Source organism: Oncorhynchus tshawytscha, linkage group LG01 (assembly GCF_018296145.1).
Source record: "Oncorhynchus tshawytscha isolate Ot180627B linkage group LG01, Otsh_v2.0, whole genome shotgun sequence".
Taxonomy (NCBI): domain Eukaryota; kingdom Metazoa; phylum Chordata; class Actinopteri; order Salmoniformes; family Salmonidae; genus Oncorhynchus; species Oncorhynchus tshawytscha.
In genome coordinates this window covers 31738795-31764211 of record NC_056429.1, presented here as the reverse complement: position 1 = coordinate 31764211, position 25417 = coordinate 31738795, and the positions used below count along the sequence as shown (strand labels likewise).

Genomic DNA, 25417 nt, shown 5'->3' with positions numbered 1-25417 from the left:
TCATGTAACCTCTTAGAGGTCAGACGCTACGCTGAGTTAACTGACTGGTAGAGACAGCTACTGTAGATAGGATTATTGTTTCCTGTATTGTATTTGTTTCCAATGATTATAGCTAAATAGAGTTTTAACTGCTCACAACCAAAAAGCTATTAATGCTTTTAAGGACGTCTGATTGTGTCAATGTTGATCCCAGTAAAAGCACTTAATTTGGGAAAGCACATGTAACCAATTATGCTAATTAGGTAAATAGGGGAATCTACTAGTGGGTTGTAAATTTGTATTTGTATTTATTATGGATCCCCATTAGCTGCTACCAAGTTCCATGTAGCCATGACTGTATGTAGTACCTTGCGCCTCTCATAGTCTGTTCTGGACTTGAAGAGACCTCTGGTGGCAAGTCTTCTCGGGTATGCATGGGTGTCTGAACTGTTTGCTAGTCGTTTAAACAGACAGCTCAGTGCTTTCAACATGTCAATACCTCTCACAAATACAAGTAGTGATGAAGTCAATCTCTCCTCTACTTTGAGCCAGGAGAAATTGACGTGCATATTATTAATGTTTGCTCTCTATGTACATCCAAGTGCCAGCTGTGCTGCCTTGTTCTGAGCCAATTGCAACTTTCCTAAGCCCCTCTTTGTGGCATTTGACAACACGACTGAACATTAGTCCAGGTGGGACAAAACTAGGACCTGTTTAACCTGCCTTGTTGATAGTGCTGTTAAGAAGTTAGTAAGAAACATGTTAGCATGGACAGTCTTCTCCCCATCTTAACTACCATTGTATCAATATGTTTTGACCATGACAGATTACAATCCAGGGTTAATCCAAGCAGTTTAGTCACCTCAACCTGCTCAATTTCCTAATTACTTATTTATTTAGATTAGATTCCTCATGAAAGACCCATTACATATCAACAAAGCTGAATCTTCTGCTTGTTGTCCTAAACAACAATGATCTGTTGTTACAGCACTGAGGATATTTCAATCTTCACAAACAAAACAAAAATGTGCCTGCCATTAAGTTACTATGCAGGGCCTATTAGCACTGAGTTTTATATCAAGGGAAAGCCAGTCACATCACGGACACCAACACCTTGCTCCCAGACAAGCTAAACACCTTCTTCACCCGCTTCGAAGAAAACACTGTGACGCCGAAGCGGGCCACAGGTGGTGAAGGCAGGCAACAACACATCTGCAACGCTGATCATCAACATGGGGGCCCCACACAAGGGTATATGCTCGGCCCCCTCCTGTAGTCCCTGCTCACCCATGACTGCGTGGCTACGCAACTCAAAGTGTCTCCAACTCAATCATCAAGTTTGCAGCCGACACAACAGTCGTAGGCCTGATTACCAACAAAGATGATACAGTCTACAGAGAGGTGGTGAGTGCCTGGAAGAGTGGTGCCGGGAAAATAACCTCTCCCTCAATGTCAACAAAACGAATGAGCTGATCGTTGACTTCAGGAGAAAGAGGACATCCCAATCCAAATGGAAAGGGTGAAAAGCTTTAAGTTTCTCATCATGCACATCATTGACAACATGAAATGTTCTCTCCACACAGACAGTGTGGTGGAGAAGGCGCAGCAGCGCCAACCTCAGGAGGCTGAAGACATTTTTCTTGGCCATTAAGACCCTCACAAACTTCTACAGATTCACCCTTGAGAGCACCCTGTCGGGCTGTATCACCGCCTGGTATGGCAATTGCACCGTCCACAAAGCAGGGCACTCTAGAGGGTGGTGTGGTCAGGACAACGTATCACCGGGGACACAGAGCCTCCAGGATATCTACAGCTTCTGGTGTCACAGGCAGGCCAAATTAGATTATCAATGACCTCAGCCACCCGAGCTACGGCCTGTTCACCATGCTACCATCTAGAAGGTGGAGACAGTACAGGTGCATCAAAGCTGGGCCCAAGAGACTGAAAAACAGCTTCTATCTCCATGCCATCAGACTGTTAAATAGTCACCTCTAGCCGGCCTCCACCCAGTACCCTGCCCTGAACTTAGTTACTGTTACTAGCTGGCTACCACCCGGTACTCTACCTGCACATTCAACGCTACTGCCCTATGTACATGGTCATTGAACACTGGTCACTTTAATAATGTTTATATTATATTTTACCCACTTCATATGTATATACTGTATTCAAGTCATGGCTCATCCTATATACAGTTGAAGTCATAAGTTTACATACACTTAGGTTGGAGTCATTAAAACTAGTGTTTCAACCACTCCACAAATTTCTTGTGTTAGTAGTTCTTGCCATAGTTTTGGCAAGTTGGTTAGGACATCTACTTTGTGCATGACACAAGTAATTTTTCCAACAATTGTTTACAGACAGATTAATTAACTTATAATTCACTGTATCACAATTCCAGTGGGTCAGAAGTTCACATACAGTAAGTTGACTGTGCCTTTAAACAGCTTGGAAAATTCCAGTAAATGATGTCATGGCGTTAGAAGATTCTGAAAGGCTAATTGACATCATTTGAGTCAATTGGAGCTGTACCTGTGGATGTAGTTTAAGGCCTACCTTCAAACCCAGTGCCTCTTTGGTTGACATCATGGGAAAATCAAAAGAAATCAGCCAAGCCCTCAGAAAAAAACTGTAGACATCCACAAGTCTGGTTCATCATTGGGAGCAATTTCCAAACTCCTGAAAGGTACCACATTCATGTGTACAAAACAATAGTACATACGTATAAACACCATGGGACCACGCAGTCATCATACCGCTCAGGAAGGAGCGTTTTGCCTCCGAGAGAGGAATGTACTTTGGTGTGAAAAGTGCAAATCAATCTCAGAACAACAGCAAAGGACCTTGTGAAGATGCTGGAGGAAACATGTGCAAAAGTATCTATATCTACAGTAAAACGAGTCCTAAATCAATATAACGGTAGAAAAAGCCATAAATACCTAGTGGCTTGAGAGTTGGACTTGTAACTGAAAGGAGCAAAGATCTAATCCCTGAGCTGACATGTTAAAAATATGTTGTTCTGCCCCTGAACAAGGCCGTTAACCCATTGTTCCTAGGCTGTCATTGAAAATAAGAATTTGTTCTTAATTATCAGGCTTGCCTAGTTAAATAAAGGTAAAATAATTTTAAAAAATAACCTGAAATGCCGCTCAACAAGGAAGAAGCCACTGCTCCAAAACCGCCATAAAAATGCCAGACTAGAGAAATGTCCTCTGGTCTGATGAAACAAAAATAGAACTGTTTGGCCATAATGACCATCGTTAAGTTTGGAGGAAAAAGGGGAACACTTGCAAGCCAAAGAACACCATCCCAACCGTGAAGCACTGGGGTGGCAGCATCATGTTGTGGGGGTGCTTTGCTGCAGGTGGGACTGGTGCACTTCACAAAATAGATGGCATCATGAGGCAGGGGAATTATGTGGATATATTGAAGCAAGACATCAGTCAAGAAGTTAAAGCTTGGTCGCGAATGGGTCTTCCAAATGGACAATAACCCCAGGCATACTTCCAAAGTTGTGGCGAAATGGCTTAGGGACAACAAAGTCAAGGTATTGGAGTGGCCATCACATTGCCCTGACATCAAGCCTATAGAGCAGTTGTGAGCAAAACTGAAAAAGCGTGTGCGAGCAAGGAGGCCTACAAACCTGACTCAGTTACATCGGCTCTGTCAAGAGGAATGGGCCAAAATTCACCCAACATATTGTGGGAAGCTTTTGGAAGGCTACCCGAAACGTTTGACCCAAGTTAAAGAATTTAAAGGCAATGCTACCAAATACTAATTGATTGTAGGTAAACTTCTGACCCACTGGGAATGTGATGAAAGAAATAAAAGCTGAAATAAATCATTATCTCTACTATTATTCTGGCATTTCATATTCTTAAAATAAAGTGGGGATCCTAACTGACCTAAGACAGGGCATTTTTACTAGTGTAAAAATTGTGAAAAACTGAGTTTAAATGGAATTGTGAAAAACTGAGTTTAAATGTATTTGTCTAAGGTGTATGTAAACTTCCGACTTCAACTGTAGGCCTAACAGTCAGATAACTATCCCCATGTTCATGGTATAAATGTGATAACATGCGTCTTGGTGAGAGGTGTAGGAGTCAGGCGCAGGAGAGCAGGGATGTCTGAGAAGGCTCTCGAATACTCAGAAACTCGTGCAAACGCACGGAGGAACAAACACAGTTCCGACACTTTACATACACGTGCGTAATAGCGAAAAAAACAACAAACATCGAATACAATCGAGCGCAATACACACAAGTCTAATCCTGCACGAATTACGGCAGGTAACAGGTGCCCTATATACCCACAGAAATCAGAGCAATTGAAAACCAGGTGTGAAAAGGAACACAGACAAACAACCAGAAAATGAAAAAGGGATCGGTAGCGGCTAGTAGACCGACTCCGAGCGCCGCTTGAACAGGGAGAGGAGTTACCTTCGGTAGAAGTCGTGACAATAAATGTTTTAAAAAATACCCTAAATGCATTCATTCTGTGAATTAGTATTCATTCTCCATATATATTAGTAATTATATACAAGAGCAGCCCTCTTACATATAACAGTAAAAGGTATCTTTAACACTTTACTTGGCACTCAGCATCATAACATTTTATTGCATAATATGTCATAAGAGCTGAGATAAATTGTCATAATCTATCATAATATTGTGTTGGATTTTTAGCTTGAAATACTTTCTATACTAGAAGTTAATGATTAGATGTTTAAGGAATGTATATGGTGGGGTCATTGGAGTGTGGATAAGAACTAGAGGTATGGAAGTTAGAGTCAGCAAAAAGGCAATCACTTGGTTGCGGTCAATGATAAGGTTGGGTAGCCGTGGATTAGGGAGTGAGGGATGTGGGCTGCGGACAGGTCAAATCAGATGAAGTGAGAAGGAACAGTTTTACACACATTACACACGTTACACACATTACACACATCACTTAACTTCCTGTCTAGTAACAGAGATGTATTGGCTGTCTAGATGTGCAAGGAAGAGACCACCTAATATGAGGATATAAATATTTGTCTTGGTGGAAACATGTCTTTGTTTTTGCCGCTGTTTGACCCATTGGGTGACTAAACTTGGTTTGAGTTTTACTAGTCGTCCGTGAGTTTTACTCTGTTTTTCAGACCCTAACAATGGTCATAACACTGTCATGATCCATATATTTACATCTGTATGACATATATTGTGTTGTTTTATGGCTGCTTATGACACCTACATAAGAGTGTCAAAACTCACATTTTTTCAAATGTATTTTTTCCTGCCAAGAAGTTTCCTTTCGTTTGAGTAAAGTGACATAAAGTGTATTTTCTTAGTCCAAGTAAAGTGTCACAGGATGGACATAATGCTTCATGACAGTGTCATAAAGTGCACTTTTTACAAGTTATTTCAAATATGATTAATATAGGATTAAATGTCAGGAATTGTAAAAAAACTGAGTTTAAATGTATTTGGCTAAGGTGTATGTAAACTTCCGACTTCAACTGTATGCCATAAGACTGGAGAATTCAGTACCGTGTTATGGGAATACAACCATTCGTAAACCTACTCTTTCTCTGCAGGTGAGAGATACCACAGTGAGTTGACTTTTGTCAATATAATCTACAATATGTTTGAAATATTGGGTCCAACAACTCAGTTTCCTAAACCTGTGTACACTACATGTAACTATATGGTACTCATGATGGAGCGAAATCATTGACCCATAACAGCCAAGGTGTATTGGTCCAAGACCAAAGTACTTCAGGTCTCAGGTAGCAACATCACTGCACAATACTAACATAGCTTTGTTGCTACACTAAAATATTAAGACATGAGTCATAGGAAAACAGGCTGTGTCCTCTGGGTATGCAGCCAGTCTGCACAGGGAGTTGCAGCTGAGTTCAGCAGGCATCGGGTGCTCTGGAAGTTTTAAGCCTCCTCTTACATATTGTATCTCCGCTACGGAGTTCCCTTGTTATTCAAACAAAGCTCATGCCCACTCCTGCTTATTTGCAGAGTTTAACTTTTTGTATTGAACTGCAAATTCTTAAAATGGCATTCATACCTTCAGAATTTGACTGCTACTTCCAGTTATAGAGTGATTGTATCAGTATGATTTGCAATATTCTCTGCACCCCTCTGCTCTGGACTTCTGCAGCAATGAGGTAATGATCCACTTTAGCCTTGCAAATGAGTGCTCTTCACCCGTTAAATAGATTCGCATAACGAAGGAAGCACTCTCCAATGGAACAGCAGGATACAATTGTTACCATGTCACATGTTATGATGTCAGAGAGACTACACTATAACAGCTGTTGTTAAATGTTTCATTTAGAAAGAGTGTTTTTAGCACGCTGTGTGGTGTTCCAGCTGCATAGAGTAAATTACTGTGTTGGATAAATTATTTCCAGCAGACTGATATGTTTTCAATGGATAATTTCGAGTAAGATCCATTGAAAACATTGTGGAGCAGACAAGAATGTCAGTGTGCTAAATGTTTCCCCAATTGAAATGACATACTGTTCCAGTCAAAAGATTGGACACACCTACTCATTCAATATATATATATATTTTTTTTACTGTTTTCTACATTGTATTATAATAGTGAAGACATCAAACGATGAAATAACACATGGAATCATGTAGTAACCAAAATAGGTGATAAACTTTTTTCCGGACCTTTATTTGAGATTCTTCAAAGTAGCCACCCTTTCCCTTAATGACAGCTTTGCACACTCTTTGTGTGTAATGACACGTTTGCAAACTGGTATTGTCTCAACCAGCTTCACCTGGAATGCTATTAAAAACAGTCTTGAAGGAGTTCCCACATATAGTGAGTACTTGTTAACTGCTTTTCCTTCATTCTATGATCCAACTCATCCCAAAACATCTCAATTGGGTTGAGGTCAGGTGATTGTGGAGGCCAGGTCATCTGATGCAGCTGAATCCCGTCACTCTCCTTATTTTTTTTTATTAAAAAAATAAAATAATTCACCTTTATTTAACCAGGTAGGCTAGTTGAGAACAAGTTCTCATTTACAACTGCGACTTGGCCAAGATAAAGCATAGCAGTGTGAACAGACAACAACATAGAGTTACACATAGAGTAAACAATAAACAAGTCAATAACACAGTAGAAAAAAATAGTTTATATATATTGTATTGTAACAGTATGGGGATGAGGTAGCTAAATTGGGTGGGCTATATACCGATGGACTATGTACAGCTGCAGCGATCGGTTAGCTGCTCAGAAAGCAGATGTTTAAAGTTGGTAAGGGAGATAAAAGTCTCCAACTTCAGCGATTTTTGCAATTTGTTCCAGTCACAGATAGCAGAGAACTGGAAGGAAAGGTGGCCAAATCAGGAGTTGGCTTTAGGGATGATCAGTGAGATACACCTGCTGGAGCGCGTGCTACGGGTGGGTGTTTCCATCGTGACCAGTGAACTGAGATAAGGCAGAGCTTTACCTAGCATGGACTTGTAGATGACCTGGAGCCAGTGGGTCTGGCGAAGAATATGTAGCGAGGGCCAGCTGACTAGAGCATACAGGTCGCAGTCGTGGGTGGTATAAGGTGCTTTAGTAACAAAACGGATGGCACTGTGATAAACTGCATCCAGTTTGCTGAGTAGAGTATTGGAAGCTATTTTGTAGATGACATCGCCGAAGTCAAGGATCGGTAGGATAGTCAGTTTTACTAGGGTAAGTTTGGCGGCGTGAGTGAAGGAGGCTTTGTTGTGGAATATAAAGCTGATTCTAGATTTGATTTTAGATTGGAGATGTTTGATATGAGTCTGGAAGGAGAGTTTACAGAAAAGCATGCATTTGGTTTTACTAGCGTTTAAGAGCATTTGGAGGCCACGGAAGGAGTGTTGTATGGCATTGAAGCTCGTTTGGAGGTTACATAGCACAGTGTCCAAGGAAAAGCCAGAAGTATACAGAATGGTGTCGTCTGCGTAGAGGTGGATCAGGGAATCGCCCGCAGCAAGAGCAACATCATTGATACAGTATATACAGAGAAAAGAGTCTGCCAGAGAATTGAACCCTGTGGCGCCCCCATAGAGACTGCCAGAGGACCAGACAACAAAAGGCTATTATTGTTCAAATAGCCTTTACACATCCTGTAGGTGGGTGGGGTCATTGTCCTGTTGAAAAACAAATGATAGCCCCACTAAGCGCAAACCAGATGGGGTGGCGTATCGCTGCAGAATGCTGTGGTAGCCATGCTGGTCAAGCGTGCTTTGAATTCTAAATAAATCACTGACAGTGTCACCAGCAAAGCACCCCTCACCATCACCTCCTACTCCATGCTTTATGGTGAGAACCACACATGCACCTACTCTGCGTATCACAAAGACGAGGTGGTTGGAACTAAACATTTCAAATGTGGACCAAATGAAAGATTTCCACCAGTCTAATGTTCATTGCTCATGTTTCTTGGCCCAATCAAGTCTCTTCTTATTATTGGGGTCCTTTTAGTAGTGGTTTCTTGCAGCAATTCGATCATGAAGGCCTGATTCAAGCAGTCTCCTCTGAACAGTTGATGTTCTGTTACTTGAACTTTATTTGGGCTGCAATTTCTGAAGCTGGTAACTCTTATGAACTTATCCTCTGCAACATTAGTAACTCTGGGTCTTCCTTTCCTGTGGCGGTCCTCATGAGAGACAGTTTCATCATATTGCTTGATGGTTTTTGTGACTGCACTTTATGTTTTCTGGATTGACTGACCTTCATGTCTTAAAATAATGATGGACTGTTGTTTATCTTTGCTTATTTGAGCTGTTCTTGCCATAATATAGTCTTGGTCTTTTAACAAATAGGGCTATCTTCTGTATACCAACTCTACCTTGTCACAACACAACTGATTGGCTTAAACGCATTAAGGAAAGAAATTCCACAAATTAACTTTTAACAATGTACACCTGTTAAAATTGAAATGTATTCAAGATGGTTGAGAGAATTCCAAGAGTTTGTAAAGCTGTCATCAAGGCAAAGGGTGGCTACTCAATCTCTTGAATGAGTACTGGTGCTCTTCCATGCCGTCCCTAGGAGGGGTGCGTCACTTGAGTGGGTTGAGTCACTGATGTGATATTACTGTCTGGGTTGGCGCCCACCCTTGGGTTGTGCAGTGGCGGAGATCTTTTTGGGCTATACTCGGCCTTGTCTCAGGATGGATGGTAAGTTGGTGGTTGAAGATATCCCTCTAGTGGTGTGGGGGCTGTGCTTTGGCAAAGTGGGTGGTGTTATATCCTGCCTGTTTGGCCCTGTCCGGGGGTATCATCGGATGGGGCCACAGTGTCTCCTGACCCCTCCTGTCTCAGCCTCCAGTATTTATGCTGCCGTAGTGTATGTGTCGGGGGGCTAGGGTCAGTCTGTTATATCTGGAGTACGTCTCCTGTCTTATCCGGTGTCCTGAATTTAAGTATGCTCTCTCTAATTCTCTCTTTCTCTCTTTCTTTCTCTCTCTCGGAGGACCTGAGCCCTAGGACCATGCCTCAGGACTACCTGGCATGATGACTGCTTGCTGTCCCCAGACCACCTGGCATTACTGCTGCTCCAGTTTCAACTGTTCTGCCTGCGACTATGGAATACTGACATGTTCACCGGACGTGCTACCTGTCCCAGACCTGCTGTTTTCAACTCTCTAGAGACAGCAGGAGCGGTAGACAGACTCCTATTGATCGGCTATGAAAAGCCAACTGACATTTACTCCTGAGGTGCTGACTTGCTGCACCCTCGACAACTACTGTGATTATTATTATTTGACCATGCTGGTAATTTATGAACATTTGAACATCTTGGCCATGTTCTGTTATAATCTGCACTTGGCACAGCCAGAAGAGGACTGACCACCCCTCATAGCCTGGTTCCTCTAAGTTTCTTCCTAGGTTTTGGCCTTTCTAGGGAGTTTTTCCTAGCCACCGTGCTTCTACACCTGCATTGCTTGCTGTTTGGGGTTTTAGGCTGGATTTCTGTACAGCACTTTGAGATATCCGCTGATGTAAGAAGGGCTATATGACTACATTTGATTTGATTTGATGAGTAGGTGTGTACAAACTCTGAACTGTTATATAATTTAAAATATTTCCATGAACCATCCCTCAATGTGTCATGTCCTGACCATAGAGAGCTTTTTAATTTCTATGTTGGTTAGGTCGAGGTGTGACTACGGTGGGTCATCTAGGTGATTATATTTCTATTTTGGCCTGGTATGGTTCCCAATCAGAGGCAGCTTTTTATCGTTGTCTCTGATTGGGGATCATATTTAGGCAGCCATTTATCATTTGTGTTTTCTGGGATCTTGCTTTTGTGTAGTGCCTGTGAGTACTCCATTTCTTCACGTTTCGTTTGTTTCTTTATTGTTTTCTGGGAGTCTCGTTTAAATAAACATGTGGAACTCTACGCACACTGAGCCTTGGTCCATTCATTATAACGATCGTGACACAATGACAAACTGTAATGCTAACACCATGATGTTGTGTCCTAACTGTAGACATGTGTCATAGTGCATTACTCACCCCAACTGTACATAAAGCTGATGAATTCTGTGAATGTACCCTAATCATGCTGAATGGAGTTCAGTTGACGCTATTCACCAATTTAGCATATTCACCAACCCAGTCCCATCACTAGCCTATCTACAGCCTTCCCATTACTGTATTTATCTCCACTAATTGATATAGATTGAATGTTTTGAAAAGGCTGTCCTTGAAATAAAAGTGGAGAAATGTGAGAGTGGAAGTCATCTGGATAATTATATTGACAAAGTAATGGAGCTTTTTCGTTCACGGTACTAAAGAGTGAAAATATGTTAATGCAAATAAAAAATGTGAAGGCTTTATAATTTAGAGATTCCATGTGACTGTTAATATCGTAATAATTAAATAGTTCCCTCAATATAGTTCATATTGAGGTCCCTATAGTTAAGTGTATTGAATCGTATTTGATCATCCCACAGTATCTCTAAGTCTCAGGTGACTTCCATTTTTTGGTCAACTGTTCCATATTCTAACTTCCTGATTAACATACTCACTATATTCTTAATTTCTGTGGACTGTTGACAGACAGATGAGAGTAAAATGGCAGGAATTCATACTTTTCCAAATGTAAAGTTTTAATGTCACATACAGTGAAAAACCAAACAATGCAATAACCAATAACAATGTATCACTAGAAAAAAAACACACAAGAAATAAGAATAATTAAATTATGAATTATGCAATAAGGTAAGTAACGAATGATGCATACTATATACAGTCCACTATCAGGTCGTTGATCTTGCTGAAGTTGAGGTGAGAGGTTGTTGCTCCGGCACCACACTGCCTGGTCACTGACCTCTTCCCTGTAGGCTCTCATTGTTACCGGTGATCAGGCCTAACACCGTTCTGTTGTCAGCGAACTTGATGATGGTGTTGGAGTCGTGCGTGGCCACGCAGTTGTGGGTGAACAGGGAATACAGGGGGGGACTAAGCACACACCCCTGTGGGACCCCTGTGTTAAGGGTCAGCATGGCGGTGGTGATGTTGCCTACCCTCAACACCTGGGGTCAGCCCGTCAGGAAGTCCAGGATCCAGATGCAGAGGGAGATGTTCAGACCCAGAGTCCTAAGCTTGGTGACGAGCTTGGAGGGGACACTGGTGTTGAACACTGAGCTGTAGTCAATAAACAGCATTCTCAGATAGGTATTCCTCTTACCTAGGTGAGTGAAGACAGTATGGAGAGCAATTGAGATTGCGCCATCTATGGATCTGTTGGGGCAGTATGCAAATTAGAGTGGTTTTAGGGTAGCTGGGATTGTGGAGTTCATTTGTGCCATAACCAGCCACTCAAAGCACTTCATGATCACATAGTGAGTGATACAGGGCAATAGTCATTGTGGCATGAACCCCTAGAGTTCTTAGGAACAGCAATGATTGTGGTTATCTTAAAACATGTGGTGATTACAAACAACGAGAGGATGAAAATTACAGAGAATATGGCTGCCCGCTGTTCTGCGTATGCTTTGAAAACACGCCCTGGAATACCGTCGGGGGCCGCAGCCTTGCGGGTGGTGACCTGATTAAAGATCCTTCTCTCGTCAGACTCGGAGAGCAAGATCACCCAATCCTCTAGGTCGGTGACGGCCATCGCACCTGGCTCGATGTTGTTGTGCATAATATGCATTGAAATTGTCTGGTAGAGAGGGTCCTCCTTTGTAACTCGTATTATACTGTAGCCACTCTGTGTAGGTCATAGAGTGACTTCTTGTACTTATTCCTGTCTTTGGCCGTAGCAAACAGGGTTTTCTACAATAGTTCTGTTTGCAGTAGCCCTGTTCTTTAGCCTCTACTGACTCCCCATCCCGCATGCGGGAGCGTAATCATCGCCTGACACTAATTAGCATAACACAACGGGCATAAAGATCCCTAGAAAATATTCCTATTCATGAAAATCACCAATGAAATATATTAAGACACAGCTTAGCCTTTTGTTAATCACCCTGTCATCTCAGATTTTCAAAATATGCTTTACAGCCAAAGCTAGACAAGCATTTGTGTAAGTTTATTGATAGCCTAGCATAGCATTATGCCTTGCTAGCAGCAGGCAACCTTGTCACAAATCAGAAAAGCAATCAAATTAAATCATTTACCTTTGATGAACTTCAGATGTTTTCACTCACAAGACTCCGAGGTAGATAGCCAATAGTTAATTTTTTCCCAAAAGATTATTTTTGTAGGCGAAATAGCTCCGTTTGTTCTTCACGTTTGCCTGAGAAATCGCCCGGTAATTGCAGTCATGAAAATGGCAAAAAATATACCAAATTAGCTCCCTAATATCGACAGAAGCATGGCAAACGTTGTTTATAATCAATCCTCAAGGTGTTTTTTCAAATATCTATTCGATAATATATCCATCGGGACAATTGGTTTTTCAGTAGGACAGATTGGAATAATGGCTACCTCTGTATTTTACGTGAGAATCACTCTGAGAGCCATCAGGTGACCACTTGCGCAATGTAGCCGCTTACGGGTATTCTTCAACATAAATGCGTAAAACTACGTCACAATGCTGTAGACACCTTAGGGAATACGGAGAAAAAGTAATCTGGTTGATAGCCCATTCACTGCTCAATAGGGACGCAGTGGAACGCAGAGCTTTCAAAAGATGAGTCACTTCCGGGTTGGATTTTTCTCAGGCTTTCGCCTGCAATATCAGTTCTGTTATACTCACAGACAATATTTTTTACAGTTTTGGAAACTTTAGAGTTTTTTCTATCCTAAGCTGTCAATTATATGCATATTCTAGCATCTTGTCCTGACAAAATATCCCGTTTACTTTGGGAACGTTATTTTTCCAAAAATGAAAATACTGCCCCCTAGTCACAAAAGGTTCTACCAGGACTCATGATCCACACTTATGCTCCATGGCTGGACGACACACCTGACAGTACACACAGAATCAAGGAGAGTCATTCCTACTACTGGCAAGTACAAAGAAAGTTGATGATGTTAAGTTCTGACAAACAGTGTAAAAAACTCAAATGGATAACTAGTAATCGAAGCATTGCTATGCAAACACCATCTCTTTCGCTTGACTCACAGACTCCTCAGACTCACAGAGTCTAACGATTTACTCCAGCCATTACTGGTCTCTCTTTTCGGCCATGATTTTGCTTAAACCCCGCACTGCACTACAATGCCCATCATGTTCATGAAAAAGCATTTGAAAGGTAATTTTACGTTTGGCAACCCCAATGCTGGTGCTTGACACAATTGCTTCTTTAGCTCTCCTCTTGGACTCCACTCTATTCTTTCATTGGGACCCTTCCCCCCTTTCGTCAATTCTGTAAGTGGCTCAGCAATTTCAAAATAAGATGGAATAAAGTGTCTCACAAAATTGAAAACCTCTAGGGTGTTCCTGAGTATACAAGAAGTGTTTGGTCGTGCTAGAGAACGCTTTGTTCCTATTCATCATGTGTAATGTGCTTCATGCCTTTTGAAATCAAACACCCCAAATATGTTGCATCTTGTTTGGTCAGTTGTGCTTTCTCATTAGGCATAGTGATAGATAATAAACAGTTGTGTAATTAAATATTAATGCCAACCTTATACTGTCATGTTATTTACTTAATGCCATCTTTGGATGTTAACTTCTTCGATATAGGGGGCGCTCTTTTAATTTTTGGATAAAAAAACGTTCTGTTTCAAACAAGATATTTTGTCACGAAAAGATGCTTGACTATGCATATAATTGACAGCTTTGGAAAGAAAACACTCTGACGTTTCCAAAACTGCAATGATATTGTCTGTGAGTGCCACAGAACTAATGCTACAGGCGAAACCAAGATGAAATTTCATACAGGAAGTGATTTTGAATGCGCTGTGTTCCAATGTCTCCTTATATGGCTGTGAATGCGCCAGGAATGAGCCTACACTTTTTGTCGTTTCCCCAAGGTGTCCTACATTTGATCAGACTGAAACATTTTCTAGTTTTTCATCCAATACAGCATGTCAGATTTCTAATGTTTAGGTGAAGCCTAGGCTGCTGCAACATTTATATCATGAGTTTTTGCTTGTGTCTGTCTGGAGTGAATGTGTGTTATCATCTTTGCTAAATAAACACCAGAGGAAAGTGGAAAGCCTGCTTGAGCGCATGCGAAACAAAATGTGCTGCGTAAAACTCTCTCTTTAATCTTTTAATTGATGACGCGATGGAAGCTATAAACCATTTAGAATTGTTTTCGACGTCCCAGAAAAGACAGTCGAAACTTTGATATGTTCAGCAAGTGAAGCATCACAATTACCTCTGCAAGCTCCTTTAAGTTGCCCTTGTCGACAGAACGTTCCATCTCGTCGTGTCCTCTAAAAGCAAATTCTTGCATGCCCAAAAACACAGGCAAGGCCAGCAATAAAGGCGGCTTGATGAAAGGCTCCCTGTTAACCAGCTATACTTTTGAAACCAGATGGTATTGAATGCACTCACCTTTTCATCCTTCTTCATGAAACTGATCTCAGGCAGAGATCGACCCTTGCTTTTAATTCACACCTTTTCCATGTACCACAGAGAATGAAAGGGGTTCTTCAACAAAAAGTCCACATCCATTTTCAGCAGCGTTGGCCATTCTACCTTTCTGACACAGAAAACTGCGCACTCACGCTGGCAACTAGCTAGCTACTGAAGTTAGCAAGGCACATTTAAATACATTTCCCTAACTCGACACAAAAATAAAGTTCTAAAACCAAGACACTATTTATAATATACAGTTGAAGTCAGAAGTTTACATACACCTTAACCAAATACATTTTAACTCAGCTTTTCACAATTCCTGACATTTAATCCTAGTAAAAATTCCCTGTCTTAGGTCAGTTAGGATCACCACTTTATATAAGAATGTGAAATGTCAGAATAATAGTAGAGAGAATGATTTATTCCAGCTTTTATTTCTTTCATCACATTCCCAGTGGGTCAGAAGTTTACATACACTCAATTAGTATTTGCTAGCATTGTCTTTAAATTCTTTAACTTGGGTCAAACGTTTCGGGTAGCCTTCCACAAGCTTCCCACAATAGGTTGGGTGAATTTTGGCCCATTCCTCCTGACAGAGCTGGTGTAACTGAGTCAGGTTTGTAGGCCTCCTTGCTCGCACACGCTTTTTCAGTTCTACCCACCAATTTTCTGCAGTGGCTTCCTTGCTGAGCGGTGTTTCAGGTTATCATGATGTATAGATGTTTTACTGTGGATATAGATACTTGTGTACCTGTTTCCTCCAGCATCTTCACAAGGTCCTTTGCTGTTGTTCTGGGATTGATTTGAACTTTTCACACCAAAGTACGTTCATCTCTAGGAGACAGAACGTGTCTCTTTCCTGAGCGGTATGATGGCTGCGTAGTCCCATGGTGTTTATACTTGCGTACTATTGTTTGTACAGACGAACGTGGTACCTTCAGGCATTTGGAAATTGCTCCCAACGATGAAACAGTCTTGTGGAGGTATACAATTTTTTGTCTGAGTTCTTGGCTGATCTCTTTTGATTTTCCCATGATATCAAGCAAAGAGGCACTGAGTTTGAAGGTAGGCCTTGAAAATCATCCACAGATACACCTCCAATTGACTCAAATGATGTCAATTAGCCTATCAGAAACTTCTAAAGCCATGACATCATTTTCTGGAATTTTCCAAGCTGTTTAAAGGCACAGTCAACATAGTGTTTGTAAACTCCTGACCCACTGGAATTGTGATGCAGTGAATTGTAAGTGAAATAATCTGTCTGTAAACAATTGTTGGAAAAATGACTTGTATCATGCACAAAGTATATGTCCTAACCGACTTGCCAAAACTATAGTTTGTTAGCAAGACATTTGTGGAGGGGTTGAAAACAAGTTTTAAGACTCCAACCTGTGCATGTAAACTTCCGACTTCAACTGTACCTCCTCAGTGGTGCTACCCCAGACAGTGTTGTTGAAGTTACTGCCGACCTTCATTGCAATAAGTGTTATTTAATCAATTATTTTGTGACATATGAATATATTTAATTTAGTTTTATCTAATAAGAATAACCTTTTTAATGTTTCACTATTTTTATTTTGATCAAATTTCACTGAGGAGGATGGTCCTCCCCTTCCTGCTCTGATGGGTCTCCACTGGTATGCACCAAATAAGAAAATGACTGTAAAAATGTTTAAATCCCTGTGGATTGATGGGGAATTGAAAATAATGTATGGTCGGGACAGATAAGGCAAAAGGAATGGCAAATAAGTCTATCTGCACAACTGAATGGCAAAGTACTGAAAATTGCGAAATCATGTGACTAAACTGAAAAAACAAAACAAGAAGAAACTATAGTATGAAACCAAGCGTCATGTCTGGAGGAAACCTGGCACCATCCCTAAGGTAAAGCATGGTGGTGGCAAAAATAAAAAAATACATATTTTTAATGCATGGTGGTGGCAGCAACATGCTGCGGGGATATATTTCAGCGGCAGGGACTGAGAGACCAGCCAGGGTCGAGGGAAATCAATGAAAAGTACAAAAAAGTACAGAAAGGTCCTTGAAAAAAACTTACTACAGAGTGCTCAGGATCTCAGACTATGGCGAAGGTTCACCTTCCAACAAGACAACAACCCGAAGCACACAGCCAAGACAATGCAGGAGTGGCTTCGGTACAAGTCTCTGAATATCCTTGATTTGCCCGGACTTGAACCCGATCCAACATCTCTGGAGAGTCCTGAACATAGTTGTGCAGTGACACTGCCCATCCAGCCTGACAGAGCTTGAGAGGATCTGCAGAGAAGAATGGGAGAAACTCCCCAAATACAGGTGTGCTTGGAGCATCACATCCAAGAAATCCTGAGGCTATAATCGCTGCCAAAGTTGCTTCAGCAAAGTACTGAGTAAAGGATCTGAATTACGGTCCTCCCGAGTGCGGAGCAGCCGAAGGCACTGCAGTTCCAGATCCGGGTTCGATCCCGGGTTGTGTCGCAGCCGGCCATAACCGGGAGACCCATGGGCGATGCACAATTTGCCCAGCATCGTCCGGGTTAGGGGAGGGTTTGGCCAGCCAGGATGTCCTTGTCCCATCGCGCTCTAGCAACTCCAGTGGCGGGCGCATGCACGCTGATATGTTCACCAGTTGTACGGTGTTTCCTCCAACACAATAGTGCGGCTGGGTTCCCGGATTAAGCGGTTAGTGAGTCAAGAAACAGAGCAGCTTGGCAGGGTTGTGTTTCGGTGGACGCATGGCTCTCAACCTTCGCCTCTTAAGAGTCCGTACCGGAGTTGCAGCGATGGGACTGTAACTACCAATTGGATATCACGAAATAGGGGTAAAAATTAAAAGGGTCCGAAAACCTATGTAAATGTCATATTTAAGTTTGTTATTTTTTCAACATTTGCAAAATGTCTAAAAAAACGGTTTTGCTTTGTCATTATGGGGTATCGTGTGTAGATTGATGACATACATTTTTATGTAACAAAATGTGGAAAAAGTCAAGGGGTCTGAATACTTTCCGAATGCACTGTGTGTATATATATATATATATATATATATATATATACAGTATAGATCTTTTGACCACAGATGCATACTGTATATATTAAAAAAGCGGGGGTGTGGATCAGAAAACCATTCAGTATCTGTTGTGAACACTATTTGCCTCATGCAGCGCAACACATCTCGTTTGCATAGATTTGGTAGGGCTGTTGATTGTGGCCTGTGGAATGTTGTCCCAGTCCTATTCAATGGCTGTGCGAAGTTGCTGGATATTGGTGGGAACTGGAACACGCTTTTTTACATGTCGATCCAGAGCACCTGCTCAATGGGTGACATGTCTGGTAAGTATGCAGGCCATGGAAGAAATGGGACATTTTCAGCTTTCAGGAATTGTGTACAGATCCTTGCGACATGGGGCCGTGCATTATCATACTGAGGTGATTGCGGCAGATGAATCGCATGACAATGGGCAAGGATCCCGTCATGGTATCTCTCTGTGTGCTGCCATCCTGTTAGAAGGTAACAGATTATTTTATTACAATGGTTCAAATGGATTTTCATTGTCTTCCATGGTGTTATTCACACCCTAGTGGAGCTTTCTGGTACTCTGGTATTTGTTCTGCACGCATAGAAGCAACTTAAAAACTATGTTAAGGTGCAGGTCTTTCAGTGTAGCTATTTCTTGTCACGCTTCAGTCTCGGAAAATATTTGTTTGTAAGTTCGATTCAAGCATTTAGCTAGTGATGATAATCTTGTTATTGATAGATTTGCTTACATATCAATGTTGGTTGATTGCATTTACTCACACAAATTGCCTTGCCTTTCATGTATGCCGTCAGCTGTATTACTTTGCGCGTACGTCATGTAAGCTAATTGTAAAACATACAATGGCTGATTTCCATGACAATTTTCAAGTTTTGTTTCGCAAATAAAATGAATAAAAACATGAGCTGGTGCACACCCAGAGAAAATAACTTGGTGAATAAACTATAAGCTATTCAAATAAAGAGAGCCACACTCTAAATATAAATCACCAATGTTTTGGCATAACTGTGCCTTCTTCAGAGTAATGTCATGAATGCTTGAACCAGGTTATGTAGACAAACATTGCAATTAGTGCAACTAATGACAATATTGAGGGGTGTGTCATAATTATTAAGTTAATTAGAATGAATTGAGTGAAACGGTTAAAAAACAGTAGTTTATGACATTGAATATAGTAGGCTATTGTTATCATATGGAAACATATTTGAATATTGTACACAATATTAGCATCAACATACATTGTTGTTTAATTAAATTTCACATATTTGTTTTCTATTTCATATTTTTTTGTTCCATGTAATCTTTTGGTTCAACCATAATGCATAAAAAGCATCAACAGGGGGAACATATTGGGTGTATGCTGATAAGCTGTGGAAAGAATATATCAATTTATAAGACTTGTTCATAAAAGAGATAATTGTTCATAAGAAGGGCCTGAGATCAAAGTCAATATCCAGTAAGCCTCCCTTTGTAGTGGTAGGACCTCGATGTTACCTCCTCTCCTTGGGAGAGCATCATGCTAAATGCCTGTGTATTTGAGGGAGGCGATAGGATGGTTAGCTTCAACAAAGTGAGCTGCTACTGGAGAGTTAATGTTCTATTACCTGATTGAGCTGCGGTGTTCAGCTATCCTTTGTTTTAATTGTTTTTTTTGTTTGTTCTACTTAGGCTTTCCCACATGACAGGTGATAAAATAGATTACTCCCTTGGTCTTGCATGAGATGATAACCCTAACAGGGATTCTATGACCAATATGTGGGTGTCCGAAGAAGGATGTTTTTATAGTACTATTGCCCTGTGCGCATGAGCCACATTTGTGGTCCTCATTTCGAATGGGTGTCAAGAGTGTCTGAGTGGGCTCAGGGGGCAGGTCAGATCTCACCAAGCTCTCTCCAATATTGCGACCATGCTTATAGACCACCAGTGGAGATTCCTGAAGAGGTGTGTGATTTTTATATCTGATTGCTAGTGCTTTTTCAGGATTGCTTTCATGTTCTCCGAACACTTGGTGTACTTGGTGCAAAACACAGTTTTGTTGAGTTTTTAGCAATTCCTCTCTTGGTTTTTGAGATATTTTCATCATTGCATCATCGAGTTTTTTCCTTGTAGCCTCAAATGTTTTATTTATTGTTCCTTTTTTTAGCTTTGCTGTCAATATCTGTCTGGTGCCCACAGATTAGTTTAACACTGCATTACTGGCTATACGGTAGACCATTCTTGAGTGGAATGGGATGCATACTATCCGCACATAGCAGGGTATTGCGGTCAGTGGGCTTTGTGTAGAAGTCTGTGTGTAATGCATCATTCTATTCGATGATCCATACATCCAGGTAGTTTATTTTTCTCTCATCAGTCTGCATGGTGAATTTAAGGTATTCAAAGGATTTTTTTTTTCTTTTTAATTTTACCTTTATTTAACCAGCCAAGTCAGTTAAGAACAGTGGGTTAACTGCCTGTTCAGGGACAGAACGACAGATTTGTACCTTGTCAACTCGGGGGTTTGAACTTGCAACCTTCTGGTTACTAGTCCAACGCTCTAACTAGGCTACCCTGCCACCCCATTCATTTAGTAGAATTTGGAATTCCTCTTCCATTGGAGGATTTTAGAAAAAAAAGGGGGGGGGGTGTCTTTGTAAAGGAGTGCTTACTCAAATTGTCCCACATACAGGTTTGCATAGTTGGTGGCAAAGGGGGAGCCAATGGCTACACCCCGAATTTGAAGGAAAAAGTCTGACTCAAAGATGAAGAAATGATTGGATAATACCAGTTCAGTAAGCTGTAAGATGAAAACATTACTTTGAACTACTTTTGGGTACCTTGTTAACATTACAACATGAAATTAATGTCTAAGCTGTGGCAGGTAGCCTAGTGGGTAGAGCGTTGGGCCAGTAACCGAATGGTTGCTGAATCGAATCTTGGAGCTGATAAGGTAAAAATCTGTAGTTCTGCCCCTGAACAAGGCAGTTAACCCACAGTTCCCCAGTACGCCATCATTGTACATAAGAATTTGTTCTTAACTGGCTTGCCTAGTTAAATAAATACAAATAAAACATAAAATGTTGCTGTTTCAGAAATAGCAAAGAAAACATGTAATCTGCTTGACACATTAAAGTTACTTACCTTAGAGATCACAAAGTCATCTAATTTCCATTCATATGCAAATATGTTTGATTCATACACTGGCTTGTCTGGCTGGCATGTTTTTATTTTAACCTGCCCTCCCCTTATCTACACTGAAATAATATCATTTCAGTAGTCCTCTATGATTTATTTTGTATTTCTTTTTGCATAACTCATTAGTACACCCACGTGGTTGAATATATATGCATCTATTTATGGAACAAATAAATACCATAAAAGGATACCTTTACAAAAAAGAATAACATGTGAAACAGCTGTAAAAACCAACAGGGTAATATTTAAGATTTTAATATATAAATGTAGATTTGTTTTGGTAAGGTGTGTCATTAATTTATTTTCACAGATTTTTTGTACATTCACATGGCAATCATAGACTCAAGTACTGAATTCTGGTGTGTGGAATATAGAGGTGTTTGATGTGTGGGTGAGAAGTTCTGCTTGTCACTTGTTCTCAACAGTCTCAGAAAGGGGACTTGAAGAGGGAGACTGCAAAGTCCAGGCACAGCTGCTCCCTTTGTTCTGAGTGTTTGCAGTGCTGGGCTTTGTCTTTTGGGCTTCACCGAAGTGTAGGACGTCAGGGCATTCAGTGGTCGACCGTCCAACTGGAGAATATTGTTGGCTTCCACCAAGGTAACCCTAGGAAGACAGATTAAAATATCAATGTTATGGAAACTAAAACTAGCTTCAGGTTATTTTCTTGTGCAAATGCAAATAGTTATTATCTGAGATGTTTTATATTCATCTTATCTGATGGTGACCCCAGCTAGGAGTGAAAGAGCAGCGAGGTTTCCCAGCTCTCGCCTTCCTTTTGTCCTTGTTCCAAACCAAGTAATACACCCGGATGTCGTAGTACTTGGTCTCCTTGATTCTGCTCCTGTAGCTCTCCTTCAGTTTCTCCTGCGCCTTGTTGATGTTCAGTCTCACCTTGATTGATGTCAGGAACAAATGCAATTGAATTTCATATTACAAATACACTTCTTACATATCTCTTGGAGGGCAGAACATAAATTAACAGAGGACAGTCATTTTTACCTGGTCAAAAACCTCCACTTCCTTCTCAGTCCGGGACAGAAGGTGGTCCTCGAAGCGTTCGGATCTGGTTCGACAACTTCCATCAGAGATCTGAAAGGTTGTTAAACAAAAATAGCAATAGACAAACAGAGTAAATCACAAATTTAAATGACTACAGTATATGCAATTGTCTATACAATTGCATCGTTTACCTCAGTCAACAGCTGTGACTCCTGTCCATACTCGGTGGAGGCCTGGATGCTGCTGTAAAGAGAATTACCTTCAGGTTGTTCTCTCACTGTTTCTGGTATCTGACAAGGGACTTGTCCATGGCGGTCTCTTCACTAAACCTGGAGGGGGTAGGAAAGCAATATCTATTGTCACTGTAAGACATTTAAATATGTTTGATTATGTACCATGGAAAGACAAAAACAAAATTGTAAAAATTTAAACAAACCATTGGTGAGAGAATATAACTTATAACATCCGTACCTTGGTCACTCAAGTTGACCTCAGGAGAACCGTGGGAGCTGAATATCCTCATCTTGGAGGTGGCCTCGCCAGTCTCGTTCTTGATGGGTATCATACAAAATGAAAATATATCCAAGCACCCTTTTAATGGGTTAAAGAAGAGAATTTAGAGTTAAGCACGTTCTCTTCCTTTTCCTTCATTTCACTCCACCCGCAAAAACATACATATGTGTATGTGACCAATAAAATGTGATTTGATTTGGGTATTGCCTCCACCCACTTCATAAAGTGATCGGTTGCCATCAGACACCAGCTGTTACCATTCCTTGAATTTGTGAAGGATCTGCTGAAGTCCACCCCTAACATTTAAAGTGCTAAAGAGAAGAATACTTTATTACCCAAAAACAACTTTGATGAGCTTCAACTCTGGCGCCACAGTCTTCACACTCTCAAACTTCTGGCAGGCTAGACAAGGTACTGACCTTTAACCAAACAATTACAAATTGAAACATTGTGTGCTCTCTGATATGACATTCATTGAAATCATAATAATTTCAGATATAACAGAATGTGATTGATAAACAAAAGGTTATTTCACTTGCCCAGCTGTCCACCTCCTTGACAATTCGCTGTCAGAAGTAGCATAGGTTGATTTTGGTAATCATGCGCTTCACTCCGAAATGGCCAGCATGCATCTCAGTCAGCACTGTCTCCTTCTCCTCCTACATTTGCACTGCTGTCTTGTTCACCCTGTTTCTCTGTCTCCCTCGGTATGTTGTCCACTCTCTTCCTCTCTCACTTTCATCCTTTCTTTCTCACTTTCTCCCCCTCTCTCTCTGTGTCTGTCTAGCAAAGAAACCTAGTTAAGGGCATTTGGAATTACCATAATTGCTTACACCTATCCATTTGATTGATCAGGTTTATCATATAGCTTTCATAGTACTTCACCTGGTTGAAAATCTCCGAGAGATGCAAGCTACATTGAAGTGCAAGCTACATACAAACAGAAAGATACAATAACAGTTACAGTAACTAGCTAGCTAGCTAACGTTAGTTAAATAAAACTTTATGGCTCTCTGGCTAAGTTACTGTTGCTGGCTAGCTGACTAGGCAGGCTGAAGTACAGTAGCTCGCAACTTCAATCTAAAAAAAGCTTAAATTATTTCTCTCTATTTAACAATATGTTCTTAAATAAAGACAAATATATGGTGAAGAAAGTGTTCTCTTTCCAGTCTTTTCTGTCCCCTGAATAAATAGGTAGTCAGCAGTTAGTCACCGTCAAAAACAGTCCTTGGAGAACAATTCTAAGGTAATAATTTTGCCCGGACTAAGCGAGCGCTTATGAGATGAAAGAACTAGAACTGCCCACGTCCTCCCTGTTTGCGATCGCTACCAGGTAAAATAGAGCCAAGTAATGAGCATAGTAATGGATACTTTGGTTCTGTACATATCCAAGATGGCGTAGCAGTCGGACGTCTTGTCGTGTCGTGTCCCTTGTATATATCGTATATATAGTTTTTTAAACATTTTTCTTCGCATATCTTTTAGAACATTTTGCTAAACTCAACTTCTAAATACTCTCCTGCAACCTGCCTCACCCAATGTAGCTATTTTTCTCTAAAGTACTTATATTTACTTTGGATCCCCTCAACTGAAGCTAGCCAGCTAACTACCAGGTACCAGTCAACAAACCATTGCTAGCGGTCTTCAGCTAACCGGTCATCAGCTAACCTTTAGCTCGGAAAGCTCTCGCCAGTTCGAACAACGCGACTCTAACCAGAGCATAACGGACACATTATATATTATTATTTTTATTTTTTTATCCCCGGATTCCCACCGTAAACGGAACATTTTCAGCTGGATCTTCACAACTAGCTAACTGCAACCCCGGATGATTACTCCTGGCTAGCGTTTCCACCCACTTAGCTTGAAGCTAGCCCGGCCAGAGCTCCTGTGCTACCACCGAAGCATACTCCTGGGCTACAATATCCGGACCCACGACCGGTCTATCGATGTCACTGCATGAAGAGGCATAAACAGACTCACCCCATCGCGACACCCCCCAAAGGCTAACTTTCTAGCCCTTGCTATCTCCTTGCTTGCTAATTCGGCCTGCTAACTGCTAGCTTGTTTAGCCCCGGTCCGCTAACTGCTACCTTGTTTAGCCCCGGCCTACTAACTGTTAGCTTGTTAGCACAGGCCTGCTAACCGTCTGAATCGCCGCGTCCCAAACACTCACTGGACCCATATTTACTTTCAATCTCTTTTCGATTTGTAATTTGTTTATACCTTAAGGTAACCTGCCTCACCCAATGTGATACGGAATCGCTATTATTTTTAATTTTTAGAACACACTCAAGAACCTCCAGAAGCTAACCAGCTAATTAGCTACAAGCTATTTAGTCATTGTTAGCCACTGCTAGCGGCTTTTACCTTACCTGGATAATACTCGCCAGTCCAGCTTCCCTGCCCCATCCACCGCTGCCCCCTGGACACTGATCACTTGGCTACATAGCTGATGCATGCTGGACTGTCCATTAATCACGGTACTCCATTCTGCTTGTTTATGTTTTATCTGTCGGCCCCAGCTGCACTCAGGCTCTGTGTGTAGTTAATCCGACCCTCCCTGCCTAGTCAGCCATTTTACCTGCTGTTGTTGTGCTAGCTGATTAGCTGTTGTTGTCTCACCTACTGTTTTAGCTACTGTTTTAGCTAGCTCTCCCAATTCAACACCTGTGATTACTGTAAGCCTCGCTGTATGTCTCTCTCAAATGTCAATATGCCTTGTATACTGTTGTTCAGGTTAGTTA

General features: G+C 41.2%; 1 long non-coding RNA gene across 1 annotated transcript; it reads right to left on the bottom strand.

Annotated features, from left to right (window-relative positions):
* Positions 1-21455: 21455 nt before the first annotated feature.
* LOC112238472 lies at positions 21456-22480 on the bottom strand. The gene is made up of 3 exons (XR_002951697.2): positions 22349-22480; positions 22158-22247; positions 21456-22049 (listed from the first exon to the last, which is right to left on the bottom strand). It is a non-coding gene; the product is annotated as an uncharacterized LOC112238472 (long non-coding RNA).
* Between the last annotated feature and the right edge of the window lie 2937 nt (positions 22481-25417).